The sequence below is a fragment of the Cervus elaphus genome, chromosome 5, assembly GCF_910594005.1.
Source record: "Cervus elaphus chromosome 5, mCerEla1.1, whole genome shotgun sequence".
NCBI classification, from domain to species: Eukaryota; Metazoa; Chordata; class Mammalia; order Artiodactyla; family Cervidae; genus Cervus; species Cervus elaphus.
In genome coordinates this window covers 60,245,785-60,262,582 of record NC_057819.1, presented here as the reverse complement: position 1 = coordinate 60,262,582, position 16,798 = coordinate 60,245,785, and positions in this window count along the sequence as shown.

The window sequence follows — 16,798 nt, the reverse complement described above, 5'->3', positions numbered from 1 at the left end:
ATGCAGCCAAGAAAAAATGTTTCTGGGGGGGTGGGATTGGGATGGAGAGAATTATTTAAAATGTTTTGTTTCTTAATGGATTTTGTAATGTTTGTGGTATTTATCTCTGATCCTTCTTCTCAGTCTAAATATTGGATTAGCCAAAATTTTTGTTCATAAAAGCTTACAGAAAAACCCAAAGAAACTTTTTGGCCCACTCAATAAAAATTAACTTTCATTTCTAATTTTCTGTTTATAACATCTTTTGGTTTTTTCTAAAAGGGGATTCCTAAGCCTAGATCTACCCTCTGACTATAGCAATGAAAGTAAAACAAAAAGCATGAATCCAGACATTAAAGACACGTCAGAATATCCCTGTGAGCTCTGCTTGTTCTACAGGAAGGGACACCATTACTCTCTGGCGTGCATGCTCAGCTGCTCGGTTGTGTCCGAATCTGCAACCCCATGGGCTGTAGCCCACCAGGCTCTTCTGTATGTGGGATTCCCCAGGCAGGAATACTGGCGTGGGTTGCCTTTTCCTGGGATTTTTCTGACCCTGGGATCAATCCCGCATGTCCTCTGTCTCCTGCATTGGCAGGGGGACTCTTGAACACAGGGCCAGCTGGGAAGCTGTATTACTCTCCTAGAGCAGGCTATTTTATTGGCTACAAAAATATGTCCCACCCCTCCTTCAGCACTAGACTTTTCTGAAACATGCTGTAATGCCACAGTTTGAAACACTCAAGTGGAAAATAAACAGAAATTTACCACATCTTCAATGACTTCTCCCCTGCAACAAGCTACAAACTCATCTTTCTCTCTGTGACCTTAGCATCACCACCCCAGACCATTTTCCAAACTCTGGGCAAAGTTGTCTTTCTAATATGCAAATCCAGTTATATTGCCATCTGATCAGAACTCTACTACTTTTAGGAAAAAAAGCACCATCTTTAACAGAGAGATGTAGATATTGGGGGATCCTTGCTCAAGCAATTGCTCCCTATCTATTTGGTTGACCAAAAAGTTTGTTTGGGTTTTTCCATAATATCTTACAGAAAAATCCAAATGAATTTTTTGGCCAACCTAATACATGACTTCCATGGGATCTTTCCTGACTTCAAGTCTAAGTCATGTGCTGCTCACCACTGCTGGTCTCCTATGCACAGACTCAGCTCACTATATGTAGCTCACTGTCCACAGTGTACTTGTTCACCACAAACCCCTTTTGAAAAAAAGATGGTAACCATGACTACTTTATCTGTGCTTCTATTCTCCCTGCCTCACACAGGTCAGGGACATACGAGGCTCTCAATAGATATTTGCTGAATAAACAAGTAAATTAGTCACTCAGCATGGGCAAAATTGCAATAAATGAATGGAGGGTGGGATAAACACTCACAAAACCATCCCCCACCTTAAAAGTAGAGCAGCACTGGGACCCAGAAACTCCTCTGTATACTGTACTGCATCTTCATCTCAGCACCCAGAATGCTCCAGAAGTCACCACTCTTCCAAAGTTTGCTTTCCTTTTTCTCACTGGCTTGCTTGTTCCTTAGGATCATATAAAAAATGTAAGTAAACCAAAACAAGAAAAAAATGTGTTGCTTACTTTTAATGATTTTGAACTTTGTAAAATGGGCAGCATATTCTAAGTATTCTGCAACTTGCACTCTTAATGACATGGTGTTTCTAAGCTTCGTCCGTTAATACTGTGTGTAGCTGTAGTTCACTCGTTTTCACTAATATGTGGTACTGCAGTGAATAAACTTACTACTATCAACTTATCCATTTTGTCCATGTTCTCCCAGCCACCCAACTCTCTAGATCCTGACCGATTTTATTTTCCAAAGATGGTACATGGGTATTCCTCATGCCATATGTGACATCATCTTTATCCACTCTATCTATGGATATTTAGATTGTTTCCATGTCTTGGCTGTTGTCAGTAGTGCTGCAGTGGACATAGGGGTGCATATATCTTCTAATTATGATTTTCCCCGGATACATGCCAAGGAATGGGGTTTCTGGATCATATGGTAACTCTATTTTTAGTTTTTTGAGGAACCTCTGTACCATTTCCTACACTGGCTGTACCAGATTACATTCCCACAAACAGTGTAGGAGGGTTCCCTTTCTCCATGCTCTCTCCAGCATTTGTTATGTATAGATTTTTAATGAAGATCATTCTAACTGGTATAAGGTGATACTTCATTCTAGTTTTGATTTTCATTTCTCTAATAATTATTGATGTTGAGCATCTTTGCATGTGACTCTTGGCCATCTGTATGTCATCTTCAGAGAAATGTCTGTTTAGGTCTTCTGCCCATTTTTCAGTTAGTTCTTTTGTTTTTTGGTTAAGCCAAAAAGATTTTGGTATAGTTTGCTTTGTAGTAACTGGGATAACCTCTTGAGGAACTGTCCATTTTCTGGGCCCCATGTCTTTCTGGGGGAATTTTCCCTTTGCCTTCAAGGCTGTTCTAATTCTAATCCACCAATGTCCATTTTTCCTGATACCCATCATAGCTCCATCTAACCAGATTAACTCATAATTGTTTATTAAAATTCTATATTAAAAAATTCTATAAAAATTTTCTGTTAAAATGCTTTCTCCCCACCCTCACCAATGTCCCAGGACTCCCTGCCTCCCGCTCAAGCCAGATCCCCCACCAACCATTTGTCTCTCATTACAACATCCAGGGTCTTTAAAACTTCTTTACCTTTGAGTACATTTCGGCTAAACAACATTTCTCACAGTGTGATCCACTGACGATCTGCAGCAGAGGCACCTGGGTCCTTATTGAAAACACAGACTCTGGACAGCACCCCAGAAATGCTGAATCAGGGGCTCTACATTTGTAGCAAGCACTCCAGGTGTGCCTTAAACACATTCAAGTTTAACAGTCCTCAATCTCCTGGGAACGATTTGGCGGGGATGGGAGTAGCACTTGGCATAAACTTGAGAAAAGAGACCTGGGAGAACTCAGGCAAAAATCCTTTTCTTTTTGCCAGTGAAAACAATTAAAAGTCCAGCGCTCTATACCTCCAGAGCCTGCTGCTTTCCCCAGGCAGTGTAAAACCATGGCCTCAAGTTATATAGCAGATGTGCAGAAAACATAGTAAACGTTGAACTTGACTAAATAAATAAGTAAATGAAAGGATCTAGAACTTATTGTTCACAAATCTTACAAAAGAGGTTCTAATTTTCACATCATGGGGTTCGTGTAGAAGCTGGGGAATATATTAATAATTTTTGATGATACTTAAAATTCATGATAGTGGTATCTATAAACATGCATGAGTAAATAAATACTGTGTGACTTTACCCCAGGAATGGATATTTCAATTAAAGCTAAATAATCTCCTTACAGACTTTCTCTCTCATTGTATATCCTGTGGTAAACATTCTCTCAGTTCTGTTTTTTGTTTCCTAAGTTGTTTATTGGGGTGCTGAAGAAGACTCTTGGGAGTCCCTTGGACTGCAAGGAGATTAAACCAGTCAATCCGAAAGAAAATCAACCCTGAATATTCACTGGACGGACTGATGCTAAAGCTGGGGCTCCAAAACTTTGGCCACCTGATGTGAAGAGTTCATCATTCAGGATGAGCTCATTGGAAAAGACCCTGATGCTGGAAAAGATTGAAGGCAGGAGGAGAAGGGAATGACAGAAGATGAGATGGTTGGATGGCATCACCAACGCGATGGACATGAGTTTGAGCAAACTCCAGGAGATAGTGAAGGACAGGGAAGCCTGGTATGTTGCAGTCCACGCGGTTGCAAAGAGCTGGACACAATTTGGTGACAGCAACAACAACGAAGTTTTTTATATGTTTGTAATATGCTGTCTTGCTTCATAAAGGATTTTGAAAATTCTGTGTATGTATAGAAACAAATAAAAATAGATGTCAAGGGTGTTTCCATACTCAAGCCAACTGTTCTCCAACATTAGAGAAGTGGAAGCAAGGAGCCAACTTCTCTGCATTCTTGTTTATCTGAGAAAATTATAAAATTTGCCTGTTGCTTAAGTTGTCATGAAAATACCCATAATAGTGTTTGAATTGAACATTGAGCAATGTGTTCTTAGCTATATTCATGTGGTGCTGTAGTTCCTCCTTCGTAGCCACTATTTATTTTTTTTTTTAATTTTTATTTATTTATTTTTTTGTCATACATTGATATGAATCAGCCATAGATTTACACGTATTCCCCATCCCAATCCCCCCTCCCACCTCCCTCTCCACCTCTGGGTCTTCCCAGTGCACCAGGCCCGAGCATTTGTCTCATGCATCCCACCTGGGCTGGTGATCTGTTTCACCATAAATAGTATACATGCTGTTCTTTTGAAATATCCCACCCTCACATTCTCTTTAACAAGTGGTGCTGGGATAACTGGTCAACCACTTGTAAAAGAATGAAACTAGAACACTTTCTAACACCATACACAAAAATAAACTCAAAATGGATTAAAGATCTAAATGTAAGACCAGAAACTATAAAACTCTTAGAGGAGAACATAGGCAAAACACTCTCCGACATAAATCACAGCAAGATCCTCTATGACCCACCTCCCAGAATATTGGAAATAAAAGCAAAACTAAACAAATGGGACCTAATGAAACTTAAAAGCTTTTGCACTACGTAGCCACTATTTATTACTGTGTTCTTCTTGTGCCTTTATACATGCTAAGTTGCTTTAGCCTTGTCCAACTCTTTGCAACCCTATGAACTGTAACCCGCCAGTCTCTTCTGTCCATGGGATTTCCCAGGCAAGAATACTGGAATGGGCTGCCATCTCTTCCTTCAGGGGATCTTCCCAACCCAAGGATTGAACTAGGATCTCATGCATCTCCTGCATTGACAGGCAGGTTCTTTACCACTAGTGCCACCTGCGAAGCCCGTTCTTCCTGTAAGCCACCTGAAAATTTGTGTGCAAGAGGCAGGATAAACAAGAAAGGAAAGAGAAGGAGAGAGAAAGAGGGAAATCATGTAGCTAGAAGGATTGCCCCCAGAGAAACCAATCTCAATATTGTGAGAATCAGTGAATTCTCAGATCTCAGAGATGATTCGCCAGACTGCTAACTCCTGACCTTTGCCTTATTTTCTCTTATTCTATACTTTTCCTGCAGTGTTTTCTTCCAGTGTTTTACAAATTCTTTGAAGGTAAAATATCCTTTCACCATGAACCCTAAGATTGTGGCATTTTTTATATGTCCTTTAAGTTTTCTGTCAGAGAATTTCTCTCTTTTTATGAAACATAAAATAGTTTACTTTTCGACACAAAAGAACATATCTACAAAACAGAGACAGACTCACAGACAAAGAGAACAGACATGTGGCTGCCAAGGGGCAGGAGGGGGTGGGAGAAAGGACTTGGAGTTTGGATTAGCAGAAGCAATCCTAGTATATATAGGATAGATAAACAACAGTGTCCCACTGTATAGCACAAGGGGCTATATTCAATATTCTGTGACAAACCACAGTGGAAAAATATGAAAAAGAATGTACATATACATACATACATGTATGTGTATAACTGAGTCACTTTGTTGTGCAGCAGAAATTAGCACAGCGTTGTAAATCAACATACTTCAATAAAATAAAAAATAGTGCAACACTCAAAAAGAAATAAAAGAAGAATAAATCTTACAGCACTAGCAATGTTAATTTAAGAAGACAATAAATGATAGCTTTATATATATAAATAGTTCATTTTGCAACAATAAACCATAAAAAATACTAGCTGTAACAGCAGTGAAGATGAGTATAATACATAACAATATTCAGATCACATATATTAGTTTCATCTGAGGCTTATAACAGCCATATAATGACGGTGGAAAAAAAGGCTATTTTTTTCCCCTCAAGCTTCTTATTTGTGTCCTGCCTTCTTCCTGCAACACTCTTTGCCCTGATAGACACATTGATTTCTCCCTCATTTCTTCTAAGTTTTATTTAGATGTCACCTATTCAGAACCATCCCTTGACTCCCCCAGTAAAACTGCATCTTCTTCCCTAACAGTGCTTTTTGCCATCTAACAGCATGTGGTTTCTGTCTGCCTTTCTGTACTTGAATGAAAGCTCCATGCAGGTGGGAATTTATTTTGTTCTCTACTATTTCCCCAGTCCCCACACAGCATCCAGCATACAGTAGGTGCTCAATAAATAAACAAATGAATGCATTATTCCCATTTCCTAAATAATGAGTCAGGAACAGGAGGCTTAAAAGATTTGACCTTGCTGGGGTGCCTAATGTGACACACTGGGTTCTGGATCATAGATGGTCAGGCCAAGTCTTGTTATACATTTTTTTTTCTATTATGGTTTATTGTAGGATATTGAATCTAGTTCCCTGTGCTATACAGTAGGACCTTGTTGTTTATCCATCTTACATATTACTAGTTTGCATCTGCTAGTCCCAGACTCTCCCCACTCTTGGCAACCATAAGTCTGTTCTTCATGTCCATGAGTCTGTTTCTGTCATTACATTTTCAAGACTGTTACTGAGACACAGTACTAATCTACACTACACTACACTCATCTACACTATTGACTTCACTGGCATGAATTTCTGGAACAAAGGAAAATCTGGAAACTTCATTATCATCTCCTGAGTGTTATCTGGAGCAAAAATGAAATTAAAGCCATTACATTTCCTGACACTGGATAGGATGGTGAGAAGACCTCTAAGCTATGGGGGAGGGTATACCACACTAGAGAGCCCATGCATTTTCTTGGGTGTTAGTCCTATTTACATGGTCCTTGACCAAACGCTTGGCAAACCATTCCAAAGCACTCTTTGTCAGTAAGCAAACAGTTATTTCAGCTAAACTCATAGCATCTTAAGAGATGATGCTATTCAGATAAAGAAAGGCACTGGCTACTCTCAGTGGTAGACCATTTAGCAGCCTCGAAGGTGTGTGACATCACATGAGCCGTGGAGAGGGGAACAGGCCTGGCACACGGGCCAAATAATTGCAATGCTACAGTCTGATTACATGCATAGCAATAGAGCGGACCTTACATGATTTTAGATAGCACTTTCCCCTTGCTATTAAGGATGATTAACACACTTCTAATACCAAGCACAACTTCATTTAACAACTTGCTTAGAAATTGTAAACTCCCCATTGACTGCCATTCTATCAGTCTATTAACCAGCCTATCTCCTGTTAACCAGCACTTTCAAATAGACCCAGGAAATCAATTTCCTGACCAGTGGTATAACTGGTCATATGGCATAATGTTTTTCTTGAATTACAATGTTGGAAGCCAATAAGGACTCTGAATGGTAGGATCATACATTGGCATAGACTTAACCATAGCTAATGCCCATTCTGTAATAATCAAGTTAATTCATTCACCTTCCAAATGTATATACTAATCATCTCCCATGTGCCATGTGGAAGGACTTTCACTAGTAGCTCACTGGGCCTTTTCCCTTTTCCTCCTGGGCACAGGAAGATGACTACTTTCAGCCTCCATTGCAATCAACTGCAGCCATGTGCCTGAGTCATGGCCAGTGGTTTGTCAACAGCAGTGATGTATGCCATCAAACCCTCATACCTGTGTTCCTCCATTTACCTTCCTCATCTTCTAATCAGATGCAGAAATCTAGTGGAACAGTCTGAGCCACAGGAGATGGCAGAGCTAAAAAGAGAAGGAGAGAAATAAGTGCTGGGGGACACAGCAGAAATCCTTGGGAAAGACTACTCAGAAATCATATCAGAGAATAGCGCTGAATTAAGGTTTAAGTTGGAAGGAAAGAAAGCAAAGTCACCTTGGATAGAAGAGGAAGCTTACACAGAGCTTCAGATGTGAGACCTTGGGTTCAGTTGTATGAACTAAAGTTGACTAACATAACCAGAGCACAGAGGGGACCACAGGGAACCATGTGAGCACTGAGACCAAAATTGAGGAGGGGGTCAGGTTATGAAGGACCTTCAGTGCCCAACTAGAGGGTAGCTTTTACCATATAGGCAGCAGAATCCAGAAAAGGCTTTAAAGCTGCAGGGTGGCAAAAACAAAACTCTCCATTAGCAGGCAAGCTCTGATGCAAAGTGGAAAATCACTTGGAAAGAGAAGCAATTGTGAGAGGAAGACTAGTTACCAGACTATTGGAAAAATCTGGGCAGGCAGATATTGCAAGAGATACTGCAAACTGATCTAAACTACAGTAGAAGAAAGTGACCCGAAAACAAATACAAGGGACCAAGCAGAGGAGGTGTTTCAAAAGCGTCAAGTTGAGTAGCTGTTAGGTATAGAACTTACAGTAATGTTAACTGAGATGGGAAGATGAGAGAAGATACAAGGTAGAAGGAAAAGATGATGAATCTGCCTTTAAATATGTTGAAGTCCAAATTCAAGAAGCTATCCAGTATGCCGTTTGTATTACATATGCAGCACTCAAAATTGGAATTATAAATTTGGGAGTTGGCAACACAGGGATGATGGTTAAGCCATGGGAGTGGATGAAATCTGCCAAGAAATGTGTATAGAGTGAGATGAAAAGGAAGAAGAGATTTCACAGGATACTTGAAAGAGTGGTTAGGGTAGTATAAAAAGCATCAGGAAGGAGAGTATCATGAAAACTAAGGGAGGAGAGGCTTTAAGATTCCTACCCACACAGAAGAGTTCAGACCAGCAGAGAAACCAGGTATGCTAACAAGCCATCAAGTGGGGCTACAGTGCTTGAAGCTCTATCAGACTTTGCGGGCATGTTCTAAAGATTTGCCAGAGAATGCAAATCTGTTGTCAGATTCAAGCGATAAACATCAGCTGGAAATCAAAGATGGAGCAAGAGGGCAAACATCAAGTAAACGCAGAACCCAGGAGGTGAAGGATCAGGATGGGAAAAAGCCAAAAAAGGTCCAGGATTTTTGACAGAGCTGCTTCTTATCAAGTTCTGGCCAGCTGGTGGACTGGATCAGAACAAACACAAGAGATGGTCAATCATTTCCAGGAATAAGAGGCCTGAAGGGCCACGGAGGGGTTCCAGCAACTTGGTTAGTTTGAGAGGTAGATATCATGCTGACTTGGAGTGAAGGAGAGGTTGGTAAGTGAAGGCAGTGAGTGGAGATGGAATGGAATTTATTGGAATTTTGTGATGGAAGCCTGAATAGCAGGCAGAGTTCAAAGAAAGCATGTTTAGGCTGTTTGTAAGCTGAGGGTAAGCATCTTTCTTGGGGAGGAGGAATGGAAGATTGAAAGAGCACGTAAGTTAAGGAATCAAGGTGGAAGCCAGAGGTACCTATGGAGAAGTGCATTGTGCCAATTCCATCGTATCTTGTTTCATTTGTTTCTTTACAGTGTATGAATAAAGCACAGATGAAGGGTGAGGGGTATTGAGGCAGCTCATACCTGAAAGCCTTTGTTTTCTTGGTGAAGTGAGACGGAGCCATCCAGGAAGAGAGCATCATGGTAAAGGCTTGAGAAAAGAGTAACATTCTGCAATGGCAGCTACAGAGAGACAAGGCTGTCTGGGGTGTGAGGGCTTAGATTTTCCCTGAAGGCCCAACTCAGACAAGAGATAGACTTTTATCCCGCCACAATCAGAACCGGAAGGTCTAAAATCAGAGACAATAAATGATCATAAAAATAATAAACAGGTACTTTCCAGGTGGAAACAAAGGAAAGAATAGAGGATAAAGAATCCAAAAGTGGTCAAGAGGGCAGACCAGGCTGCCCTGAGTCATTTCAGGCCTAGGCTGCCCTGAGTCATTTCAGGCCTAGGATAATGGTCTATCACACATCCTACCATGGTGTCTGACACACAAAAGGCACTTAACAAATGTGGAACGAATGCACAGATGAACAATTAAATGAATGTATGAATGAATGAGTATATACTTGAAATTCAGGCTGTTTATGGAGGAAATGAAGTAAGACATCAATAGACTGAATGACTATAAAGGATTTGAGAAGCAGGATTGTGTGATGAGGCAGAAGAACAGGTTTTGTGGGAGTAAAAGAGTTGGAGAAGAGAAAGAATACAAGGTTATGGACATAAAGAGTCACTTCAAAATTCAGATTTTCAGAGGAGCAGTTCTACATGATAAAAGGTCCAAAGTGTGCTTCTGCAAATGGGGTTGGTAAAGTGGAATGGAGGTGATTGTCAGTATGAGGGCAGGCTGTTAGAGGGCTCATCAGCATATATCATGAAGACACTTAAGATGACAGCGGATGCTGGAGTGAAGAGAGAAACTGTGAGCCAAGTTTCAAAGTCCTTGAAGACTGAGAAGAAATGCCCCAGAGGTAACACTAAAACGCCCCTGTATATTTCATCAAGATAATATTGGCTGTCCTTGCCACCCAGCTTCCTTGTGATAAATAAAAGGATAATTATGTAAAGTTTTTATTGTTAGGAACCAAGAGATAAAATTGGGCAGCATATCCTTCAAATAAGGAGATATTTTAAATGAAAACTACTCAAAATTGCCAGGAAGCTGCAGGGAGACAGGATAATGTTGAGTCCTCTTCAAGAAGCCAAAATACAGGAGCAACCTTTAGAGTGTTCTGGGGGAAGCAGTGACACTAGGAGTCAACATGGGTCTCAATAAGAAGAAACAAGCAGAGAAAATCATTTGAGCTGCTGATTATGTGCTAACTTCTGAGAGCTTTATCTATGTCATCCTGAATTCCCACAGCAACCATGCAAATTGGCTATCAGTAAATGGCAACCCACTCCAGTATTCTAGCCTGGAGAATCCCATGCAGGAGCCTGGTAGGCTACAGTCCAAGGGGTCGCAGAGTCGGACACGACTGAGCGACTTCACTTTCACTTTCACCTTCAGATTACAAATGAGGAAACAGGGACTGTGGTTGAGTAAATTTCCCGAGACTACATGGTTATTAAACAGAGTCGCAGAAGTTGAGCCCAGCTCAGGTGGATCACACCCCATCCTATCTCCACTCTACTCCATTACGTTAAAACTTAATGTGTTCAGAGCTTTATAGGGGAAATGAGAACATGACAGATGATGCACGAAGTAGTGGAGGATGGAGGGAAAGATATGGGAAACTGAGCCGGAGGAGATTGGAGTATGGGCAAGGGTCACTGACACGAGCGACCTTCCACTATTGATTAATAATGACTTTGGGTATATAGGAAGTTGGGAAGTGAGCAGGAGGAGAGCAAATGAAACTAACCAACCTTGAGTTTCAAGTGGAACTTTGACATTCAGTGGTTGTAATGTCTGTGTAAAGTCCATTTCCATTGGGAGGGGAGTTAACTGACTGCTTTTTTAAACATTTATTTGAACAGTCAAACAACCATCTTGCCATTTAACAAGAACCCTTGAGGAATCAATTAAAAATTCCCATCTCAGAGGACTTACATATGTACACAACAGCTTGGGTTAATTTACTAATTCATCTAATCAGCCTGCCAAATTATTAGCCAATTTCCCTAATCTTGTAATAATTCACACTTTAAAAAGGCAAAGTCTTCCAATTATCATGCTACAAAATTAGAGAAAACATATAGATACATCTTTTTAGATCACCAGTCATGACTTGAATGTGTTTTATGGAGGACAATTGATTAGACTGCTCCTAAAGTATTTAGGATGTTTGAAAATTGCTCTTTCAAGCATTTTGAGTGTCATTTTTAAGATCTTGTTTGTGCCATGTATTTCTTTGACAAATCTTTTATATATAGCACAGAGATATACATCAGCCAGGTCCCAAATGGCTCATCAAGAATTCTGAGCTACAGAATTTAGGATGAAGAGAACTGTTGTTTAGTATAAATGCTGTGAAGCAGGGGCTGCCTTTCTAGCCAGAGATTTTTAGATGTGCAAGGAATCTGATATAACCCACACATGACTGGGCTTTTGGGGGGCAGCTTCTTTCCTCAGGTCTAGTATTGGTTTGGCCAGAAAGTTTGTTTGGGTTTTCTGTAAGCTGTTTAAAAAAAAAAAAAATGACATTTTTGGCCAGCCCAATCCATGTGAGATCCCCTAGAAACACTTGGTTATGAGAAGAAGAACACTTCTCAGTCTGTTCCCTACCCCTTCCCAATCTGCCTCAATATTTACTCTAACTCTGAGAGTATTGACAATATTTATGGGGAAACTCTTGTAACATCCCGAAGAAGCATCTCCAAATACCTCCATTAGACCTCTTTTATCTATCTATGGCATCTGTCCTCTCTCTTTTTCCCCTTCATCCTCTCAAAAACCCTCTCTGTTTTCCTCAGCAATTCCACTCTTCTTCACCATCTTTTAGAATTCAGGGAGGAATTATTATAATTGCCCTCTCACACAAAGAAGTCATGTATACCAAAACTCTCATTTTCTGATCAAAAACTACTGGCTAAAGAAGGTCCATGTCACACAGCCATTAATAGAATAGGGTTATTCGTTTGCTATTGCTTTCTTCACCACCACACTTAGAAACCTCTGAACTTCCTTCTAACTTTAAAATGCTACCATTTGCCTGCTCTGATGAATTTGGACATTGATCTATAATGGCTAAAATAAACTTGCAGTAATCTGAAAGTTTTGGCATGGTGGGAGAAGAGGACTTAATGTCTCTGCTTTGATAGACTGGTGCTTGACCGATCTGAAATGCCCAGATACAGAAGAAGTGATGACATTTCATAATGTTATGTATACACCTATGGCCTTATTATTTGGTTTCCAGTAGGTCTGTGGGGTTTGTTGACTTCATCTTTTGTTTTATTTTGATTTCAACTTTATTTAATCTGTGGAACATGTTAATTAATCAAGCAAGAATTAATCAAGCAAGAATTAATCAAGCACTTTTTTAATAGTTCTACACAATGGAAGAAAGAATAAAATGTAAATATAAATGTTTTTTATATGGTAGACAATTTTGAGAAGTTACCAAAAGTTTCTGGCGATCAGTCTGACTTATGTATGGCTTTGCAAAACACAATGTCAAAGGTAGTTTAAATATAACAGTTTAAAAAACTGGAAATAGAACTGCCATATGACCCAGCAATCCCACTCCTGGGCATACACACCAAGGAAACCAGATCTGAAAGAGACACGTGCACCCCAATGTTCACCACAGCACTGTTTATAATAGCCAGGACATGGAAGCAACCTAGATGCCCATCAGCAGATGAATGGATAAGGAAGCTATGGTACATTTACACCATGGAATATTACTCAGCCATTAAAAGAATTCCTTTGAATCAGTTCTAATGAGATGGATGAAACTGGAGCCCATTACACAGAGTGAAGTAAGCCAGAAAGATAAAGACCAATACAGTATACTAACGCATATATATGGAATTTAGAAAGATGGTAACGATAACCCTATATGCAAAACAGAAGAGACACAGATGTACAGAACAGACTTTGGGACTCTGTGGGGGAAGGCGAGGGTGAGATGTTTTGAGAGAACAGCATTGAAACAAGTATACTATCAAGGGTGAAACAGACCACCAGCCCAGGTTGGATGCATGAGACAAGTGCTCAGGGCTGGTGCACTGGGAAGACCCAGAGGGATCAGATGGGGAGGGAGGCGGGAGGGGGCATTGGGATGGGGAACACATGTAAATCCATGGCTGACTCATGTCAATGTATGGCAAAAGCCACTACAATATTGTAAAGTAATTAGCCTCCAACTAATAAAAATAAATGAAAAAAAATAAAATAAAATAAAAAATAAAATTGAAAAAAAAATAAAGATAACAGTACATACAGGGATGTGGCTTCATGTATCTGTATCCTGAATTATGTCTCAGTTTCAGGGGACACCGCAGTAATTAGGGACAATGGGTTATCATCAATTTACAACGAATTTGTCTCAGCTGGCCATTTATTTTTTTCATGGTGATTTAGGCTTAGCTCAGCTGAACTCCTTGGTCAGTTATAACTTTGGGTCAGATCTGAAACTTCAAATAAGATCTCAATCTTAGATGGCTTGTCTCACCTGTCTAGGGCCTTGGCAGGGCGAACGAAGCCGACACAGCTGTGGCCTTTGAGGTTCCTCACTCACTGGCTATAAAAACATGCCTTGCTTGCTGGATGGAGGAAGGGGTCCCAAAAGAGATAAGTCTACAAAGTTTCTTGAGTCAAAGGTAGGAACTGGTACACCATTGCTTGGGCCACATTCGATGAGGTGAGTGCCAATTAAAGGAGTGGGAATATGGACACTACCTCTTTTTTTTTAATTCATTTATTTTTTATTGAAGGATAGTTGCTTTACAGAATTTTGCTGTTTTCTGTCAAACCTCCACATGAATCAGCCATAGGTATACATACATCCCCTCCTTTTTGAACCTCCCTCCCCTCTCCCGCCCCATCCCACCCCTCTAGGCTGATACAGAGCCCCTGTTTGAGTTTCCTGAGACACACAGCAAATTCCCCTTGGCTATCTATTTTGCATATGGGAATGTAAGTTTCCATGTTACTCTCCCCATACACCTCACCCTCTCCTCCCCTCTCCCCATGTCCATAAGTCTATTCTCTATGTCTGTTTCTCCATTGCTGCCCTGTAAATAAATTCTTCAGTACCATTTTTCTAGATTCCGTATATATGCATTAGAATATGGTATTTATCGTTCTGACTCACTTCACTCTGTATAATAGGAATAAAACCACCATATGACCCAGCAATCCTAGCAGTGCCTAGGCGTGCTAGGAATATACCCTAAGGAAACCAAAATTGGACTCTACCTCTTGATGAACAGAACTGCAAAGCACATTGCTGACAGCATAGATACGGGAAGTCCCCTACATCAAACATGTTCTATAGTCCAATTTGTTTGTGAGTCCAACAAAGTTAGCCCAGCTACCCAGCTAATGGCCAACAATTGGCCATATAGTACTGTACTGTAACAAGTTTATGATACTTTTCACACAAATAAAACATAAAAAACAAACACAAAAATAAACTTTTTTAATCTCACAGTGCAGCACCTTGAAAAGCACAGAAGTACGGAATAACCACTGGCATACGGGGGCTGGCACTGAGTGAAGAAGATTTACTGCCCGGAGCGGGGAGAGCAGGTGGGAGATGGCAGAGCTGAAGGACTGTCAGCAATCAGAGCGGGAGGGCAAGCTGCAACTTCGCTCCTGCCTGACGATGGCACGGCTTCTGGTTGCTCGTTGGATTCAATTCTATCTTCCCTCTTGCAAAACAGAACCAGTGATGTCTGGATTGGAGCATGCTGGCATCTGTGAAAGTCTGCAACTTGCAGGTTCATATGTTCAGGCGTGGAGGCGAGCAGGAACAACAGTGCAGGGAGACGACTGTGAGCGACCTGCAGCACAGTGCCTGGCCTCCCCAAAAAGTGTTTGAGCAGCTAATTCAATAAGCGTAATGATCCGACTACCTTAGGGTTACTCAAATTAATCATGTGACTCAGACTGAGTGCTTCACTCCTGTTAAATTCTATTTTATAAACACACAATGCAGTGTTGACATTTCAGACCATATATATATATGGTGGTACTTTAAACTCCCATGTCCTCAGACACTGGGACTTGAGCATTCCCCAGTAATATGTGGAGTTGTTTTATGCTTTCCTGAAGGCAAGGCAGAGGAAGCAGCAGCATATCAAAATTCATATGATATGAATTTTGGTCCTAGAAATTTTTAAGTAGACAGGCTCATGGAAACTCACCTGGCCTCCTCCTGGAAGGTGGTCCAACCATCTTTATGGAAAGAATTAAAGAAGGTAGCTCCAAAAACACTTCATTGTACCAGGTAATGGGATCTCTGATTCTTCATCCTGGAGTTTATATCCTAAATGCTGTTTGAAAGCAGTATTTCGTTAAGTGCTCCATGATAAGTAGTTTGTTCAGATTAAGCTTCTGAATTATTTTCATTCACATTCATGTGATGAGCAAGATAAAACTGGAATTCAATTTTGAAGACTTTTTCTGTACCATATAGCTTTATTCATCCTATTCGTGCTGTGCAGAGGTGTTGAACTGGTGATATAACAACACAAATGTCTATTTACCTGCAATTTGAAAATGCTGTATTGCTTTTTGTTGCACAAAAATGTGAAGTTTACTTTTCTAAGTAGACCGCCTTATATCCTTGTCATTTTTAAAATCTGACTCTATGGAGTTTTTTCATTTGTTTGGTCAGTTGTTTTATAAGCTTATTATTTATATCCAGATTTAGCATCTAATGATACTAGATTTAACAGTCAGATTTCTTTCAAGATATTCAGATGTGAGAAGATACGGTGTCCTTAATTTGACTTTTTTGATGGACACTGAATTATAAATCAGCAATGGAGAGTAGCTGTTTATTGGGGTTTTAATTAGCATCTCACTCATCTCCTAGTTGTCTTAATAATTAAATGCTGTCTAATTTAATATAAGAAGTTTGCCAAACTAGCTGCTGATTTATGAATTTATAAATGTATTCAACTCTCACCTTTAATAGAGCACAACAAACTATATTTATTACGAAGTTTTACTAACTTTGATTACTTTTACTATATTCAAAAATAGTTATACCCCATCAGATATGAAATATTATACATGAACAAGACAATGAAAACTCAAATAGAAGACAAAACCCAGACTCAAGATTTAAATATTTATGAAGAGAAGTATCTATGATTCAGCTTTTAAAACACAGTTTAACTTTCCTTATCTACTTACATACAGTCTATTTTCAGAAAAAAAAAAAAAAAAGCAAGAAATTGATTTCAGAGTAATACTTTTCAATTAAATGTAGCACTGAAATTAATTTTTAATAGAAGAAACACGATTTTTCATCATTATAATTTTTTTAGAAAGAAGAGTCTCAGAATCAACATGAGAATTTTCTAAGAATTGTGACTAATCTCCAACGAAAGTGATATGGGAAACTTTTGAGCTCATTATA